The sequence below is a fragment of the Protopterus annectens genome, chromosome 14.part0, assembly GCF_019279795.1.
Source record: "Protopterus annectens isolate FY-2018-M chromosome 14.part0, PAN1.0, whole genome shotgun sequence".
In the NCBI taxonomy this organism is placed as follows: Eukaryota; Metazoa; Chordata; order Ceratodontiformes; family Protopteridae; genus Protopterus; species Protopterus annectens.
Window position 1 is genome coordinate 930,253,639 of NC_056748.1, and position 18,022 is coordinate 930,271,660.

At 39.4% G+C, this 18,022-nt stretch overlaps 1 protein-coding gene across 1 annotated transcript in view; it reads left to right on the forward strand.

Moving 5' to 3' along the window:
- Nucleotides 1-2,223: 2,223 nt before the first annotated feature.
- The window catches only part of LOC122789350, a 196,095-nt gene continuing 180,296 nt past the window's right edge, over nt 2,224-18,022 (forward strand). The window contains exon 1 of the mRNA XM_044056730.1: nt 2,224-2,394. The gene's annotated coding sequence lies outside the window, so the exon portion shown is untranslated. The remainder of the gene's footprint in view (nt 2,395-18,022) is intronic.

Genomic DNA, 18,022 nt, shown 5'->3' on the forward strand with positions numbered 1-18,022 from the left:
AGAAGCAAAACTAACAGCAGGTATTTAGAGTAATGGCAGGTGCCTGGACTTGGTATTTGGAGAAACTGCAGGTATCTGGAAATATTGCACAGAGTAACAGCAGGAGTTGGCTTTGGTTCACTAGAGAGAGTCCGTGGAGTATTTATCAGCAAATAGGTGAGTGCGTTTGTGTGTGTGTGTGTGTGTGTGTGTGTGTGTGTGTGTGTGTGTGTAAAATGCACCACTTTTAGTTATATTTCTGATTTGTGTATGACTTGTAGGTTGTTGAACAAAAGCTACTGCTACAACATTCATTGTTTTGCTTTATTTACTACACTAAGGAATGAATTAATTCAGCAATAGACCTGGACTATGTAATATAGTCTAAAAGTGTTGCATTTTGGCCATATATTTTGTAGTAACTTCTTTAGAGCCACCAACAAATGCAAAGGGTTTTATATTTGTCAGGATATAGTCTGCATTATTTAGTGTTGATCAGAACAGTATGATCTTCAGCATCCCTTATGTAGCCCACTGTTGCATATTACTGTGATACAGTCTTTTCTACTAGATTAGATTGTAAAGGATTTTTACATTTAGTTAAAAACTGCTAGTCTAGAAGTTAGCACAGAGGACAAAGGCTCTGTCTTGTTAATGAGCTGCTCCCTGTAACAAAGGTGCAGGTTTTGAATCCTTCCACCTTCGTTTACATCATGTGGGACATTGAGAAAGTAGACAATTCTTTGGAGCAACTGGGAATGTGTGCCAGGCTTTTTAATGATCTCCAAGACTGCATGCTTACTAACCATGAATCTGTTGTTGTTTGCCAGACATTCCCTATCATATAACTGATCAAGTTCAGGAAATGTTTGGGCAATATTATGGTCATATTATTTTTTAATGCAACACAAGCAATTTATTCTTCAAGGGCAGAAGACAATGCATTTACTGATGAAGCACTTCAGTGCAAAGTTGTTTGCCTGCAGCAACCTGTGCAGTAGTAATAGTAACTTTTACTTTTACATCTGCAAAGATTGTGTATATTCACCTATCATATGTTATTATGTGACTGATATTTCTTATGCCCTTTTAACTACTCTTCTATAAAATGTGCTACACATGGCTGGATCTTATGGTATAATGCTAGTGATCTTTAAACAATTTCTTGTAACTTATCCAAAGCTACCAATAAAGTACAGGTAATTTATTTCTTCATAACAATGGGTGTACATAGTCAACAAAGTAGTTATAACTGCTGGTGGGGTGTGGGGCACTCTGTGGATGAAAGTACCTTATGGTCATTTTTAAAAAGTCAATAAACTGGCTTTGCCACGTGTATGTGAGAGAGAGACAGAATTAAACTGGAATACTTTGGCTAAAGTGTGTTTATTTGAAACAAATTTGAAATATTTGACAGTGGTCATTATTATTGTTAATTTTTGACACTGACATCTGGCGAAGATGTAATTAACAATGTAGATATTATTGTTGGATTTCAGAGATGTCTGTGGATGTAAATTAACACACAATCCACCACTGGTTATATACATTTTAATGAATATGAGTTTCAATGGAAGAGAAGTCTTGCTCGTGCTGCGACTGTTTTCAGTGTAAGACTATTTTGTTTTATTTTCATTAGCACTAAGTTGTCAGTGTTTGTGCTATAAAATTTGAAATAAAGGTTTTAAATAAAATATCTGTAAGCACTGTAAAACTAAAGAAAATTGTATGCACACTGACACCTTTAAACAGTGTTTGTGGTAACTGGAACGAGACAGACGAGTAATGGGACACTGGAATTGTTGTGGGGATACTGGTCCTGGTCCATTATTCTGCCTAGGGCCTCATTTGACCAGGATCCACCTCTGCTAATGTGATCTTTTTTTCATGATGAAGGAAAACAATTGCACTCCACACTTCTGTGGGCTAGGTTTGTAAAGGCACCAGGGCCATTAGCCTAGTACACACCTATGAACAACGTCCGCACAGACCCTGAAGCTGTAGCACAAGCGACAGACCATAATGTTTCAAGAGTTATACCTGAAAACGTGTCCATGTTATAATTTGACAGACTAAACAATTCAACGAGATAATCCTAGTGTTTAACAGATGTTGCTCATCCCTAATCACTGGTCTAATAATAAATAAATAAATCGAATAGACTACGCATTTACTTTTACCATCAGTAGTAACGACCATCCCACTTTTCGTACATTTTAGTGGTTACTTCCTGTCTGTCTCCATAGCAATCTGTACAATTTCCGGAACGCTCGAATACGACGCAAGTGATGCATAGAAAGCATGTATACTGCTATATACGTATAAACTACCTTGTACTGTAGTTATAGGCTGCAACGCTATTATCATTAGGATCACATATCCTTCGTAACCTCGAGCGGCAGTGATTTGACAAAGGTTAGTTTTCGATGTTTAGTTAATTTGAGCAATAGTAATTATTCGCACAGTTACAGTATTAGATATATGGAAAGCACCGCTAGAAAATAATTCTCATGATTTGAACCTGCCTAAATGTAATTTTTCTGATGATAAATAATAATAGGCTGTGGTGTACTGTTCTACGTTAAATATGATGAACATTAATCCATTCATGCTTTTAAAAAAGTCACTTCTAGTATTGCTGTGTTACCAGTTTCATTAGTTAAAAAGTTGCTGTTATAAGATGCGAGATTTATGTTTTAAAAAGGCAAGCAAAATTAATGCAAATATATCCTTAGTTCTCTTTAAAAAGACAACCATGATGAGTTAGTAGTGCACAAAATTAAGACTATGCCGCTATGAGCTATTAATGTACTGTCCTGTAGTCCAGTGTTTGATTCCCTCTGCCTTCATATAACTCATGTCACGCAGCCGGACACTGCTGTGAAGCAGTTGGGAAAATGGGCGAAGCTCCTTGATGGTCTTGTTGATGGCGGTAATGGAGAACACTGAATCCATAGCTTTCAACCTTCCATATCCAAAATGAGGAGCACTAGCCCTCATAATGTGGAACAAATAGGCAAAATGTGAAACACATACTAATGGCTTACTAACAACTTCAACTAGGAATGTCATAGGATGGTTAAAATACGCTGGTTTTACTTATAAAGAAGATCTTTTAATTAATTTATATGATTCATTTCTATTTACAATGGGTTTCACTTAAAAAATTCCTAACACTGAATGTGTGACAGAGTCTTTCAATGTGAAACTTTGAGGAACTTCGAGGAACATGAACTTTTTAAGACCCCAAATGAGGTACTTCCTCATAATGAGGTACACTTAAGAGGTATGACTGAATCATGCAAAAGTCGCCTTCAAGAATGAAGATGCCAGAATTGCTAACGTTACTACCACCACCAATATAACACATGGGAAACCTTTTTTAATCAACTTAAAAACTTGGTAGAATATCACTATGCATTGTACAAACATTGAGGTATTAAACTGTAATGCCTGATATTACAGACTGTACGCATTGGTTATTTCCTGGAATTTTTTTTCAGGAGGGACAGGTCAAAAAATAGGAGGCAAAATCACGAATTTAAAAATCAGTAGTACAACAGACTTTGCAGTCAACACCATACCTTTCAGCTGTCCAGATTTTTGTCTTATGTTCTTGGTCTATTCCTCATAAATTTTGTGTTTTTCTGGTAAGTCACTGGAATTATATGAGTATTGAAGTTACTAAATAACGACATACCTTTGAGTTTCAAACTTCAAATCCTTCAAAAAATGCAGGTTAAAACAAACGCTGTTACTGTAGCAACTTTCTAGTTTATAAGAACAATTTAAAAAAAAATGTCCCTATTTTTGTGCCTCTGTATCCCCATTTTGTTGGTCTTTGTCCAGATTTATGGCACTAAGAAATTGAGCGATACTGTCAACACACATTTTCTGAGCTAGGAAGTAATACTATCTGACAATGACTAATTTTCACTGGTTTGCCAGAAAATCAAACATTTTATGAGGGACAGGGCAGAATCAAGGTCACTCTGTCAAAATTCACAGACAAAGAAATGTTTATATTAGTGATTCAAGTGAAGAATCTCGTAGCATCACTACTGATTTTTTTTTAAATTTGTTTGCTAGTTTTTTTTTCTGACGTAACTTTTTATAAAATACTGTTTGTGATAAGATTTAGCTTGTAACAGTCAACAATAGCAAGCGGCTGTCAAAGTGCCCTAATGCGGTAACATTCTAAGCAGTACCCAAATACACTACTGCAGTCCAGTGTTCCCTACTATTACCCTTGTTGACTGCATGTTTAATATCTATGAATCTGTAAAGGGGATGTGTAAATTCACCCTTGGGTTGTGTATTTCTGTCCATTTACATAGAGATAATAATAACATGTCACTGTACTCCTTATGTCACCTCATAAGTTTGAACACTACTTCCTTAATAAATTTGTAATTTTCCCCATAACGGATTTTTTTTTTTTTTACTTAGTGACATAAATTATCCCTTAATTGACTGGGATAAATTGGATGCAAAAAATATTGGGAACATCACTGCAACAATTTCAAACAAATTGCAAAAGTACCACCAACAACGAAGAAAATTTATTACAGATAAACCAGGGAAACAACACTATCATCTGAACTGAGCCATGCATTGATCCACCCCATTTTTCACTCTAAGCACAGTGCAGTGGCATTCCTCATAAATCAAGACAAACAATTATGGTGCCTAAAACAATCACATACCAATGGATTGGTCATGGCCCTCTAAAGCAACTTAAATAAACTACACAGACTGTCTTACAGGGATGGTATTAATGCAGTGGAAACGTTTTCTATAAACTCAGACACTAGAGTTTGCCAATGAAAAAATTGCTACCCCCACACCTGTAATTACTAGCAAATAACAAAATTCAGCCAACACTAGCTTTTAGTTCAAGTAACTGAATAGCAGAATAACCAGTTAAAACTGCTCCACGAGAGGAGAAAATATACTAGATCTCATTGTCACAAGGACATGATGAAATGCTCCAGCTCCACGAAGTATATCCCTATTGGTGAGATCTGATCTGAACATAAAATCATCTCAAATCCCCATCCCAACCCAGACCCCCAAAAAAACAACAAGACACAAGTGAGACTAAACTCAAATTCAACTAACTCATACACTAGGTGTATCCTGGTAAGAGTCTGAGCCGAGGGAAACAGCCCTTAAAAATGCCTTCTATGAAAGCGCCTCCCCTACACCTGGCCAGGGAATCCCATCTAAGGGACTGACCATCAAAACCAAAGAAAATTTCAAGAAGCTGGTCAAAAGCCAAAGGTAAACTTCCCAGTCACCCCAGCATTAAGAAAGAACAAAAATAAGAAAAAGAAGCTACTAAAAGATAAAACAAAAAAAAAAAAGGGAAGTCAAATCAGTCAATATAAAAAAAAAAAGAAAAATTACAATCACCCAATCAGACAATCAAGGAAAAATTTGAAATGCCATCATGGAACAAAAAGGTTGAACATCATATGCTTTTTTCCAGCAATATGACTGAAACTCTCACTCACCAACAGACAATAATTGAGAAATGATACCAAAAATCAGTGAAACACTGAACCCACAGACATTGCCACAGGAACTATCAGCAGCAGCCGCCTCCCCCCCTCCCCTCTCTCCTAAAGAGGGTGTAGCCGAAAGTGCGCCCTCACAGTCAGAATCAATGGGAATGTCCTCAGGTGAAAGCTGCTCTCTCTAAGCTAAAAACACAGCATCAATGGGACGGGTGGTTGTCCCGACTGTGAAAACCACGCTAAGGATGGAATTAAACCGGCGTCACACAGCATTAGTAATCCTCCAGCCTTACCACAGGAGCCCAAAAATTTGGCGTCTGCGAGCAACAAGTCTAGTCTGCACTCAAGTACAGGCCAACATGGGAGGACTTTTGGTTGACAAAGTTGCAGATGACTGCAAACTGTGGCCTTTCTTTGACACACATTGCTAAAGTGGTTAGAAAGACCTTCACATTGCCCACCTGAAATCATCTCTGGGTCACTGCTGGACAGAGGCACAACAAACTAATGGGCACAGTATTTTTCATATAAGGGTGGCGTAAAGCCATAATTTGGGCTAGGCTTATAAATGCCTTAGGGCAGATAGCCTAGTATAAACCTATGAACCTAAAAGAAAAGTGTGTACAGTACCTGCAGACTTTATCCAGCTCTAAACGCAACTAAAGTCAGCTCTATCCACAAATTACCTACTAAAATAATCAACAGAAGAAAAGATTCAGTCAAGGTGAAACCTACAGTCAAGATAAGTTACGATAATAACATTTATTGTAACCACATCCCAAAAAAGAATGTAGTATGCTGAAACAAAGACTAGAATCATAAGACAGCCAACAGATAAAACTAACACTTCAGCACACATTTTTGGAGTTAATTTCAGGCCACAAAGGTAACCTCCTCCACTCTTTCCCCCTGCAACATGATACTGTCTAAAACTGCATCCAAAATGGTCAGCTTTGCCTCAGTAAGTTCAGAAAGTCCAGTTCCATGGTCCAAAAAGAAATGTCAAAATACCCAGTCTGTGCAATCAGAATTAGTATATCCATGTATGCACATTATGAATATCATTACAAATTAATATGTTCTTGAAATCTAAAAAAAGCCCACTGTTGCCTCAATCCACTAGTGAGGCTGTTTCACAGATCCTAAAACCTACAAGCAACACATATATAGTGTAAAGTGATGTAGAGGACCATTGTGGAACAGACAGACCCAGGAAAACTTTTCCTTAATCGAACCCAGTAAGGTACTCAGATGTACAGCTTGCATACTTAACCTCAAAATGTTTTGTTTGTGTGACTGGATGAGTTTATCTGCACCATCTTTATCATGCAGCTTACTTTGATAAAGCTAAAGGTTTCCAACACTATACCCCATGATGGAATCATACATAAATTTTGTAATCTGAAGGTAAATGAAGCTATAATTCCTTGAGTTTACAACTAAATACATGATCATATACAACAAATTAAAACATGAAGACTGCTGTTCTCTTCATACCCCGTCACCAGTGGAGTCCTGCAAGGCTCTGTCTTGGGGGAACTCATTTTTGGCATCATTTTCTCAGAAGTCAAAGTTGCCTAGTGCCAGAATCCCCAAATATACAGATGATTGAACAACTGGGAGTATGGTCCTTAACCCCGGTGATACCACCTTCCTTCAAACATGACAACTTTACACACAGATGGCACAGTACAAATGAATGTGCCTTTAATATTATTGCTGCATTCTGATATTTGGCAGCTCCCAACATGTTTACATACTCAACAACTAAGAACTGGGAAAATACTAAAAAATCTTGAGTCTTTACAGATGATTACCTTTCATTTGATACCCATATAGCCACTACCATCTGCAAGTCACATACAATGTCCCACCTGCTCCTCTCTAGGGATGATATCTGTGCTAGACTGGTAATATCCCCCTTCACACAATTTTTATTATACTAGTTATAAAGTAATGTGTTCTCTTCTGTAATTTAAGGACATGCCATCTAGTACAACTGGATAAGGCAAAAAGATTCCTCACACGTGGAGCTAAAAGGCTTACAAAAGTCTGTCCTATAGTAAAAGACTATATTGGCTTTTTCTTCGAAAACATGCTTGTTATTTGAACACATAAGGACATTCAGCCTTAGTAAACATTAATATGTCAACCATACCATGAAATGTGACTTAGCCTACCATTATCTTCCCCTCTCAATTAAACTCAGTCCATGTATTCATACTTCAAGAAGAGACTGAAGTACAACATGACATCCTGTATCTTCCATAAATGGAATTCATGCCATACAGATGCTTAATGGCAAACAGGCCTTGAACTTGACTAGAATTATCTTGGACCACCAAGAAATTACTAAACTCCCAGTTATTAACTTCTAGTATACTGTGAAAAAAAAATTAGTCCAGCAGACGTTTGGCTCAATACCAGCTGCTTTTCTTCTTCTCAGGTTAGACGTACCTCCACTTACTTTAAAATACTAATTCTAAAAGACCTTAAATATGCACTCTTTTTCTACGAATAAGAGCCTGTAGAGAGGTGGCTAACATGTGCTTATTGCTTGAAGTTTCAAACAAGTAAAAAGAAATAAATATGCAAAAGAGGTTGATTTGCTCCTTTATCATAGTTATAGATAATAAGGCAATAAGGATTTAAGTACTAAAACCTGACTTGCATTTTCATACAGTAAGTATGAGTAGTGCTTTCTTACTAAATCTACTTTCTTACTTTATTTTTCTATTTTCTGTTTTCTTTCCTCTTTCTCTAATAATTTTATTTTCTGTATTCCTATATCATGTACTCGTAAATATTTTTACATTTTTTGCATGCTTCCCATATTCTTGTACTCATAAATATTTTAGCATATGAATTATCTTGCTGTTACTTTATGTATATACTGAAAGTAGTACACAACTATTCAGTTTAGTTGACTTCATTTTGACGTATAACGTCTTGCTAATTTATTTATTGTAATGTAAGGTCTTTTTAAATGATTGTAATTGTATTTGGAGTTTTTCTCCTCGGGTCTCCACTGAAAATGGGCCCTTGGCTCAATTTGACCAACCCAGTTAACAAATGACAATACATAAATAAATAAATAAATAAATAAAGTGTACTACATTGTGAGGAACATTTCTCATTTTGCTTCTTTAAAAGTCCATAGTTACAAGCTGTAGTGTCTGCCACACATTTAGTGTTAAATATGTTTTAACTGATAATACTGAGTCATATTAATTCATTAAAAGAACTTGTGCTTGTTGTAGATATAAATTAGCATATTTTAAACATTCTGTGGGCTTCCTAGTTGAATTGTCATCAAGCTGTTAGTAAGTGTTCCACATTTTTGCCCATTTGTCCTACATTATAAGAAGTAGTATTCCACATTTTGGAGATAACTGTGAGTTTTGGACTCGCTCTTTTAGCAAAGATGAAGTTAAAAATAAACTAAGTAAAAGCAACTTCAGATTAAAAGAATTGTCCCACGGTAATACCCAGACTATAGTCAAACTGGAATGTGGAGCTACATCTACAAAATTGCATCAAACATGCCTAGCCATACCACTCAAATGTCCTTGATTCAGTAGAACATCCCTGATTTTGTCTCATACTTTTGCTATATATCCCTTGAAAATGTTTTCATTTTCTGTTTAATCACCAAGTATTACAATCATCTAATAATGCTAAACATTAGAATTTGAAACTTCCTGAATGCTGATGCAAAACCTGTTGTTCTGCTAACTTTTTTAAAATTTAATTAAGTTAATAGTAGTATCAGTTAGGAAATGTCCATGCTTTGGGTGTCTGTTCCCACATTAGTTTTGGTTTTGTTCAGAATCCTTGAGCATATGGTGATTTGTGAATGAGAAGAAATGCCTTACCTGGTTATTTGTTATTTTGAATCTTTCCTGTCCTGCCCCTAGTCTGTTCCACAAATCCCTCTCAGCAGCAGACTTCTGAAATGTACTGCACTGGGTCTGCTGTCTGCTGTCTTTGATAAATGGCTTGCTGAAGGAGAAAAAAACTGCAAAAAGTAATTTTGCTTGTTTATTACTGAGCTAATGCATAAAATGGACATTTCTCTGACAACCTTGATTGTTATGCTGCCTCTTTGCTTGTGTGATGTCTATTTATGTTAAGTTAGTCATGCTAGAGCCACTTAGTCTGTTCACGACTGCAAACGCATAGTTTGGGAGAGATACTGCTGAAGAGAAACCACAATACCAAACTACCCCTATGCTAACCAGCAATTCAGTGCCCCCTCCCCTCATAAATGACACCACTATAAGACCTGTGATCACATATCTGTATTATGAGCTTGTATTGCTTTTAACTGTTTTGAAAGTGTTATCATTCTAACCCCAATATTTTTGATAATAATGTTTGTTTTTTGTTTTTGAATAAATTAATTTGTGAGATGAGATATATTTGATAGCAAGATTGCTAAACTTTTCCCATGTAATTGGTGACATGACATTCCAATTCTCTGTAATAAAGAATTTAATAAGGGCACACATCTAAATTTGCCTACAAATTGTCATGAAAAGCTAACCTTTAAATAAGAAATGAATGTAGTATAACCAGACTTTCTTGCATCTTCTCCCTTTTCTTAGTGTATGTGTAACTAGATATTTTCCCTTCTTCTTCTTTCGGCTTTTCCCGGTTAGGGGTCACCACAGCGGATCACATGTCCGCTCATGACTGGCAGTGGAGTTTTACAGTGTCGAGTTGCCAGCCCGGTGCCCAACCTTCCACAGAAGGCACACACACACACACACACACACACACACACACACACACACACACACACACACACACACACACACACACACCTAGGGCCAATTTAGAGTGTCCAATCCACCTACTGCATCTCTTTGGGATGTGGGAGGAAACCAGAGCACCCGGAGGAAACCCACGCGACCACAGGGAGGACATGCAGACTCCGCACAGAAGGCACCTCAGCCGAGGATCGAACCAGAGAACCTGTTGCTGTGAGAACATACAAATAAATGGTTAAATTTCTATTTTTACTTTATATATAGACTATCCCCATTCTGACTATCCCTTATGAGACCAAATGAACATAAGAATTCTCATACTTTACTTGACGATGTAGTGACTTCTTGTGTATATATTATATATATATATATATATATATATATATATATATATATATATATAATTTTCTCGGAACGAGATAGTTGTCTGTTTTCTTTAGATAGGTATCTGTATTGTTTATTTGTGTTTTTGAATTACCGTATTGTTTATATTATTTGAAAAAGGAAAATTGAAATAAAGAGATTTTGGAAAAACAAAAGTGTTCTCATTCTACAACTTATTATCCTAAACTGTTCTTATCACTTAAATGAACTTGCCTCTAGTTTGTTAGCTCTTTTTTGAATGTTAGCATCCTGTAATATACTATCGTAACTGTTCTTATCATTTAAAGTATGTAAACATCATCTAAATGTATTTACCTTTAATTACTTGCCCTTTGTTTAATATGTTAGCATACCTCAACATGTTATACTATGTATTACACTGTGAGTTCTCGGAGCTTTTCCCTTCAGGACTCCACTGAAAACAGGCACTAGCTGTTCAGTTGGATTATCCTGGTAAAACAAATGTTAAATAAAAATAAAAATGTAGCTGTTTAGGAGTACCATAATAGCAGTGTGGTTTTTTGCTACCTTCAGCCTTTCCTGCAGCATACCTGTGTAGCTGCAAACCATTTATCTTTTGCCCCACCCCCACCTATTAATTCAATAAAAGTGTGACTAATTATCTGCTGAAAGCAGTGTACAAGTTTGAATGAGGTGAGAACTTGGATTGCAGTGCAATAGGAACTGGCCATTAATGATTAATTGTAATGAGAACAGATTAGGAAGGTTTGGGGAAATTGTAATAGCATGATTTTACCTTTTTTATTGTGGTTGTCACCTCACAGTAAGACGTTGTCCTGTTCGATTCTCAGCTAAAGCGTCTTCTGTGTGGAGACATGCGTGAATGGGTGTACCTTCGTTAAAGGTTGTGTGTTAGGCCTGGCAAGTCGGTACGTAAAAATCTACTGCCAATCATTAGTGAACCGGAGTTCCACTGTGGCGACCCCTAACTGGGAAAAGCCGAAAGATACAACAACATTGTGGTGTGCTGCCCCTTGGCTGAAACATGTACACTAAGTGCACTCAGCATGTGCCTGCCAACATCCTCGTGTCCTACTTTCTTTTTCCATCTATGCCTGAAAGCAAGTGGAAAGCTGACATTTGACTGTAACCTATCCTCACCCTTGCTGGTTCAGTCAAATTCTCTGCTCATCCCAACACAGTCTGACTGCTCAGGTGTTTGACCAGGCAAAGCTATGTCATTATTAATGGAATAGAGCACAGCTACTTTGCCATTTTGCTCTTGCAAGTCAAATTTAAATAATAGTATTGGTTTACAGAAGGAACCAGGATTTTGAAAGTAAATTAATGTTCGGAGTATAGCCCCTCATCCAAATTGTGTGTGTGTTTCTGGACAGCATATTTTTTTCACTGAAAATAAAACTTCTCAAACTCGCTGAGTTAAAGGGAAAAAAGCCAACCATAAGCCAGAGCTTTAAAACAATTAAAATCAAGCATATCACATTCCATAATAAATCATTCAAAAATGTATGTAGTGGCATACATCAGGTATACCTGGGTATGAAAGCCAGTTGTCCAAGGACACATTCAGGGTGAAATGACTATTAACAATATCAGATAAAGAGGTATACATATTTTATGTTCGTTTGTTAATCAGATCCATCTAAGCACAAGTACCACTCTTTAGGGGTGACCTGGAAGTCTAGTTAAATGACCCACTCACTCACATAGTGTGTAAGCAGATACAGTGGTAACAAAACTAGAAGCACAGGTGTAGTATTTTAGCAGCTGCATCTTGACCATCAGTTTCCCCTTTATACTTTGAATGTTTTGGTGAAGAAAGCTTACTCTTGTGGTCATTTTTTCATACCTTATCCATGTAAAAGGCAATGCACCTTAGAACATAATCCAGACTTAGAAAATAATGGAAATTATTGGATATAAATTGGAGCAGGGGGTACAGTACAGACCCACAGCCAGAGCATGGTAGTCTACCTCCTGGCCAGATTGTGAAGTATGAACAGCAAACTACTGGTAAACACTGAATGTTCATGAGCACCTCTAGTAGTCATTGCAAGTGCATGCTAGCAGTTGGGAAAACTACATTTTATGTTCCATGAGAAGGAAAATATCAGGAATGGTGAAAGGTGGAGTAGAGGCTTCAGTGTAGCAGAAACCATGGACATATACAGAAGAGTTCAAAGGGAGCTGTGAATCTTAGGAGAGGTGGGACACAATAAAGTAACATTTATTTTATTTTTTATTGGCATCTGATCCTGGGTAAGTCTAAATGAGCATTGCCCTTTTTCAGTGGAGGCCTAGGAGAAAAGCTGCATTATACAGACATCACTTGCATTGTTTCATCATTTACAGTCAGTTTCATTCATAAGCCGCAGTTTCATTATTCAGACACCCTCAACATCGGTGACATCATTTACAAACAATTTGTTATTAAAAATAACAGTTACATGGGCTGTACATGAATAAAATTTTAAGACTGAGTTAGATCAGCCCAAAGGAAGAAGGCACAAGAAAGATAAAGATATGATGATAGAGGAGGGTACGGTTGTGATAATGGTACATTAGATTTTGTGCAGATGAGAGTTGTGGCATAAATTCATATAGCTGTATCAGTACCAGTTTTACCAATGCTGATACAGGTGCAGAGCCTTTTATCTATCAGGTATTGCTTCATTTGCCATTTGAAGGGCCGGATTCACGATGGCTTGCATGGAGTCTAGGAGTAGAGTAAGACTCCATGCAGCCATCATGTCCGACGAGCGATCCAGGAACAGCCTGTAGGGGCATGTAAGAGAGCTCCTAAAACGGCTGTTACACGGACAGGACCGGGACATGCAAATTACCTCAATTGCAGCTGAAAGGCTTGCAAATGAGGTAGATTTGCGATCCAGGAAACCAGAACCTGTCCGAGTAAGAGTAGTGTTATCTGCAGAAATGTACTCAGTTGACAACTGAGTACCATTCTGCAAATAGCAAAATGGAGCCGTGACAGCTCCAAATAAAGGTTGCATCCAGTAGAGGAATCATGCCAATGGCCAAATATATGGCCATTGGCAATGTTACCCGATGCAAAATGAAAAAAAGTAATTTAATTTTTTTTCCTGATTTTCCATGTTTAAGCATAGCGCAGCTTTGCGGAAATGGGCTACGCTCAAAAAACAGAAAAATAAAAATTAAAACCCACAAATTTGGATTTTATGGGGATTTGTATTGTACAATGCAAGGCAATGGCAGGCTGAAGACATCATGACTACTGAGTAGGGGTTGCTAAGGGGGAAACCCAGTCTAAGAGATGTAACCAAGCATTAGTAGGCAATCCTATGCAAATGAGGGTAAGGATAGTGAATCCCAAGTCTACATAGCAAATGAGCACAGTCAGTGGAGTGTAAGACTAGGATAAGGGGAGTAACAGAGTAGGATATAGGTGACATCAGGAGGGGTATGTATGAAAGAAGATAATCTCATTGGAGCAGAGTGTCATGTGTTAGCTGTCAGTTGCTCATCACTGGAAGAGGTGTGTCATCAGGTATCCTAGCTAAAGTCAAGAAATAGAAGGTGCACACTGTGGATATCACCAAAGTTTCTTGTAAAAATGCTTGCAATGTGTATGCACGCGTGTGTGCGCCTGTAAACCCGAGTAAGACAGTGTGCATGCGTGGAAGCATGAGTGCGCGCATTTAAGCTGGAGTAAACATGTATAAGGCAGTTTAAAGTCTTGTAAGCATCTCTGTGCCCGTGTGCGCGCGTTTAGGCAGGAATTAGCTAGTGTAAGTCCGTCTAAGCCTGTGTGCGCGCATGTTAGCACGTGTACGCGCGTCTGCACTAGTGTGCACGGCGCTGCCCCCTGAGGAAATGGAAAGGGAAAAGGAAGCACAACAAACAGGAAGTTAACCAGGGAGAGTCAGGTGGAAATAATCAGAATCAGGCAATTACACAGGCAGTAAACCAGCCCAGCCCAGCCCAGCACTTAAAACTCTGCAAACAACTTTTCACCATGTATTGCTCAGAGACACTGCAGCACTGCAGTAAGCTAAGAGAAGTGAATACTGAAAAGGCATAACTGAGACAAAGAAATGTTAGGGGCTGCCATTGCTGTCATAATCTGACATAGGCAACATGCTGAGGGTGGTGACAATGGGAATGCTGCCAACCAACCCTCAGTGAGGAGACGGAGAAGAGTGTACAGGCCCAGGGTAACCTACCAGGGGCTACACGAGCTGGAGATAGTGGAGCACTATAGAGTGGACAGAGACCTCATGCAACAAATTGTTGAGCTGTGCAGGCCATGCCTCACACACACAACCGACAGAGGGGAACCCATTCCAGTGGAAACCAAGGTATGTGTTGGCCTACAAATACTAGCAACAGGTACCTTCCAGAGACCAACTGGTGATATGATGGGGATATCACAGGCATCAGCATCCAAGGTACTGCACCAGTTTCTGGATGCCATGTCAGCACATGTCGGTGATCATGTATATTTCCCAATTCCCGTGAGGTATTGGCCAGCAATATGCATCTCTTCCAGCAAATAGCAGGATACCCTGATTTAGTGGGTGCAATAGACTGCACGCACATACGCATCAAAGCACCAGCCGGTGAGCGGGGTAGGGTCTACTTCAACCGCAAGGGCTTCCCCTCCATCAACTGCCAGGTCGTGTGTGATGCCCAGGGTATAATACTGAATGTGTGTGCTGGCTGTCCTGGAAGCTACCATGATTCCTGTATCTGGCATCTGACACAGCTGTACCAGACATTTGCCAATGGGGACATCCCGCATGGTCACCTAGTGGAGGATGCTGGCTATGAACTGGAGCCGTGGCTGATGACACCCATCAGAAACGCACACACACCTGAACAGGAATGCCATAATGAGGCACACACACAAACACAAAATGTAATCGAGAGTGTGTTTGGGCTGCTCAAGTCACGGTTCCGGTGCCTGGACACATCTGGTGGAGCCTTGCAGTACACTCCAACTACATGTACCCAAAGTGTCATGGTATGTGCATTGCTACATAATATGATCCTGTGAAAACAGCTGCAGCAGGACCAGCATAGGCCTGGCCAAAACAGCCCCCCACCAGTGCCAAGGTCATCACAGGCAGAGCGTGACTCAAAGGAGGAACAACCTGAGCCTGCCCCAGTAGGCAGAAGGAGGCATGCCCAGTATGCTTTGGCCTTGGGAAAGAGGCAACGCATAATACATACACTGGCTCAGTAGGAACCCTGGAAAGGATACCTCTCTCTGACCCACACATATAGTAAAAGGGATGCCTAAGTTGACACTACCTGCTTCAAACATGTACAGGGAGTGTAGTATGTGCATCTGACATAGGCAGCCCTGCAGCACCACCTGAGGCATGATTGACATGTGTCAAGCAATTTAAGGTAGTGCTAAACAGCATTTACCACCATGTAGTATATGCAAACAGAATACACACACCAACTAGTACAACTGTGGTCATTGTCGAGTAATATTGGGCAATGTTCAGCAAAGTTGGTGAATATACAGCAATGTCGGACAAGCCTGGTCTAAGTAGGGCATAGCAGAATAAAAGCCAACATGCTCATATTTGCTTAACTGGCCCTTAAGCAGTCTAGTCTGCTCAGTATGGAAATATAAAGCAGTGATGGGCCTCAAACCCAGGATACTGTGCACCATAGTTAAAGTACTGAACCACTAAACCATGACAGTATTGCACTGTTCAGCCAGTATGAAAGAATGTTGATAAGTCTATGCAAAGTATATCATGGAAACCCTGCAGGCACAGCATAATCCCTGTTGAGTTATGACACAAAGGTGAGTCCTGCAGTAAGAACAGAACTTGACTTCCAACACACACAGTATAAATGTTAATATCGGTCATGTTCACATACATCCACAAATGTAGTGGACTTCAGATTGCAACATACTGAAAGGTCACACTGGGCATGCTCACACACTTGGATAAATGAGACATATGTCAGGCAACAAAACATGGAAAGCCTGAACTGGGCATGCTCACACACTTAGGCCATGTCTGATTACAGCAGTGGGCCACACATCTGGCAGTTGCATGTGTTAACCCAGGAACCTCTCACTATCCATTAATCCGCCCTGCGCATACAGTTACATGACAACAGACACTTATATAATATAGTGGAACCCTGTCATGATCAAACATGTTCCACAGATACCCAAGTTGTTCATAGAAACTGGGAAACCAAAGACGATAAAGACCTGCAAACAGTATCAGCAGTAAATATTGTGCATCCCGAGCAGAAGCATAGGTTCAGAGGTCGATAGTAGGCTATCTGCCCTAGGGTATGTACAATCCTAGCCAGAGTGTGTTTGGCTTTTGCAGCCCTGTCAGAGTACTACACTGTGCCAGTGAATAGTAGGTCACACAAGATAGCCCATGTACATTTAGGCTACTGTGCCTTTGTCTAGCAGGGACACAGAAGAGATCCCAGGGGTGAATTTGCGATTTCCCATCCATGTGTCCAGATTTGGCTCAAAGAGGGTCAGCGAGGGGCTATGTCTAATATGAATTGGGATTCTCTTCCAGAGTGAGGGGAGCCTCTGGGAAATGAATCTGTCCCTCCATCATGTCCTTTTTATTCCTGTGCTGAGGTTTAAGTCCCTGGAGCGTGTATCTCTAAGGGACTTGGATTTTTGAGGTGGAGCATGTCCATTAATTTGGGCTTTGACATGGCTTTGTATGTCAGGCATAGATTGCCTCTGAGTAGGTGGTAAGCAACTGAGTAGAGCTGGAGTTTCCTTAGTTGAGCTGCATATGACATCTGTTTGTAGCCCATGACCCTCTTGGAGAGGTACTTTTGGGTCTCTCCAGGTGCTGCAGGTGTCGGGTAAGGTACATCCCAAAAGGGCCATTGTATTCAAGTATGGTGCTGATGACTGACTAGTACAGGGGCACAATGACCTCACTTGATGTAGATGCGAACCCGTTCGTGATAAGGTGGCATATATAGAAGGTGTTTGTAACCACTTTGGCAATGTGATTATCAAAGGAGAGATTACTATCTACATTGGTCCACAAATCTCAAGTTACTACTTCTGTACTTAATGGATTACCACTTATGTGGTAATTTGTGTGCACCTTGTTTTTCACAAAGAGGATGACTATGCACTTTGTAGCATGTAGCTCGAGCTTGTGGCTCTGGCAGCAAACATTCATCTCTGTGAGACCCTTCTGGAGGATGCTTGTGTTAGCTGGAGAGTCGATTATGGCCTCCAGTTTGCAGTCATCTGCGAACCTTGTCAGCCATAATGCCCCCGTGTTAGCCTGAACCTCAGAGAAGTATATACCGAACCAGAGAGGTCCCAGAACTGAGCCCTGTGGGATGCCACTTGTAACTGGTTTGTATTTGGACATGGCACCT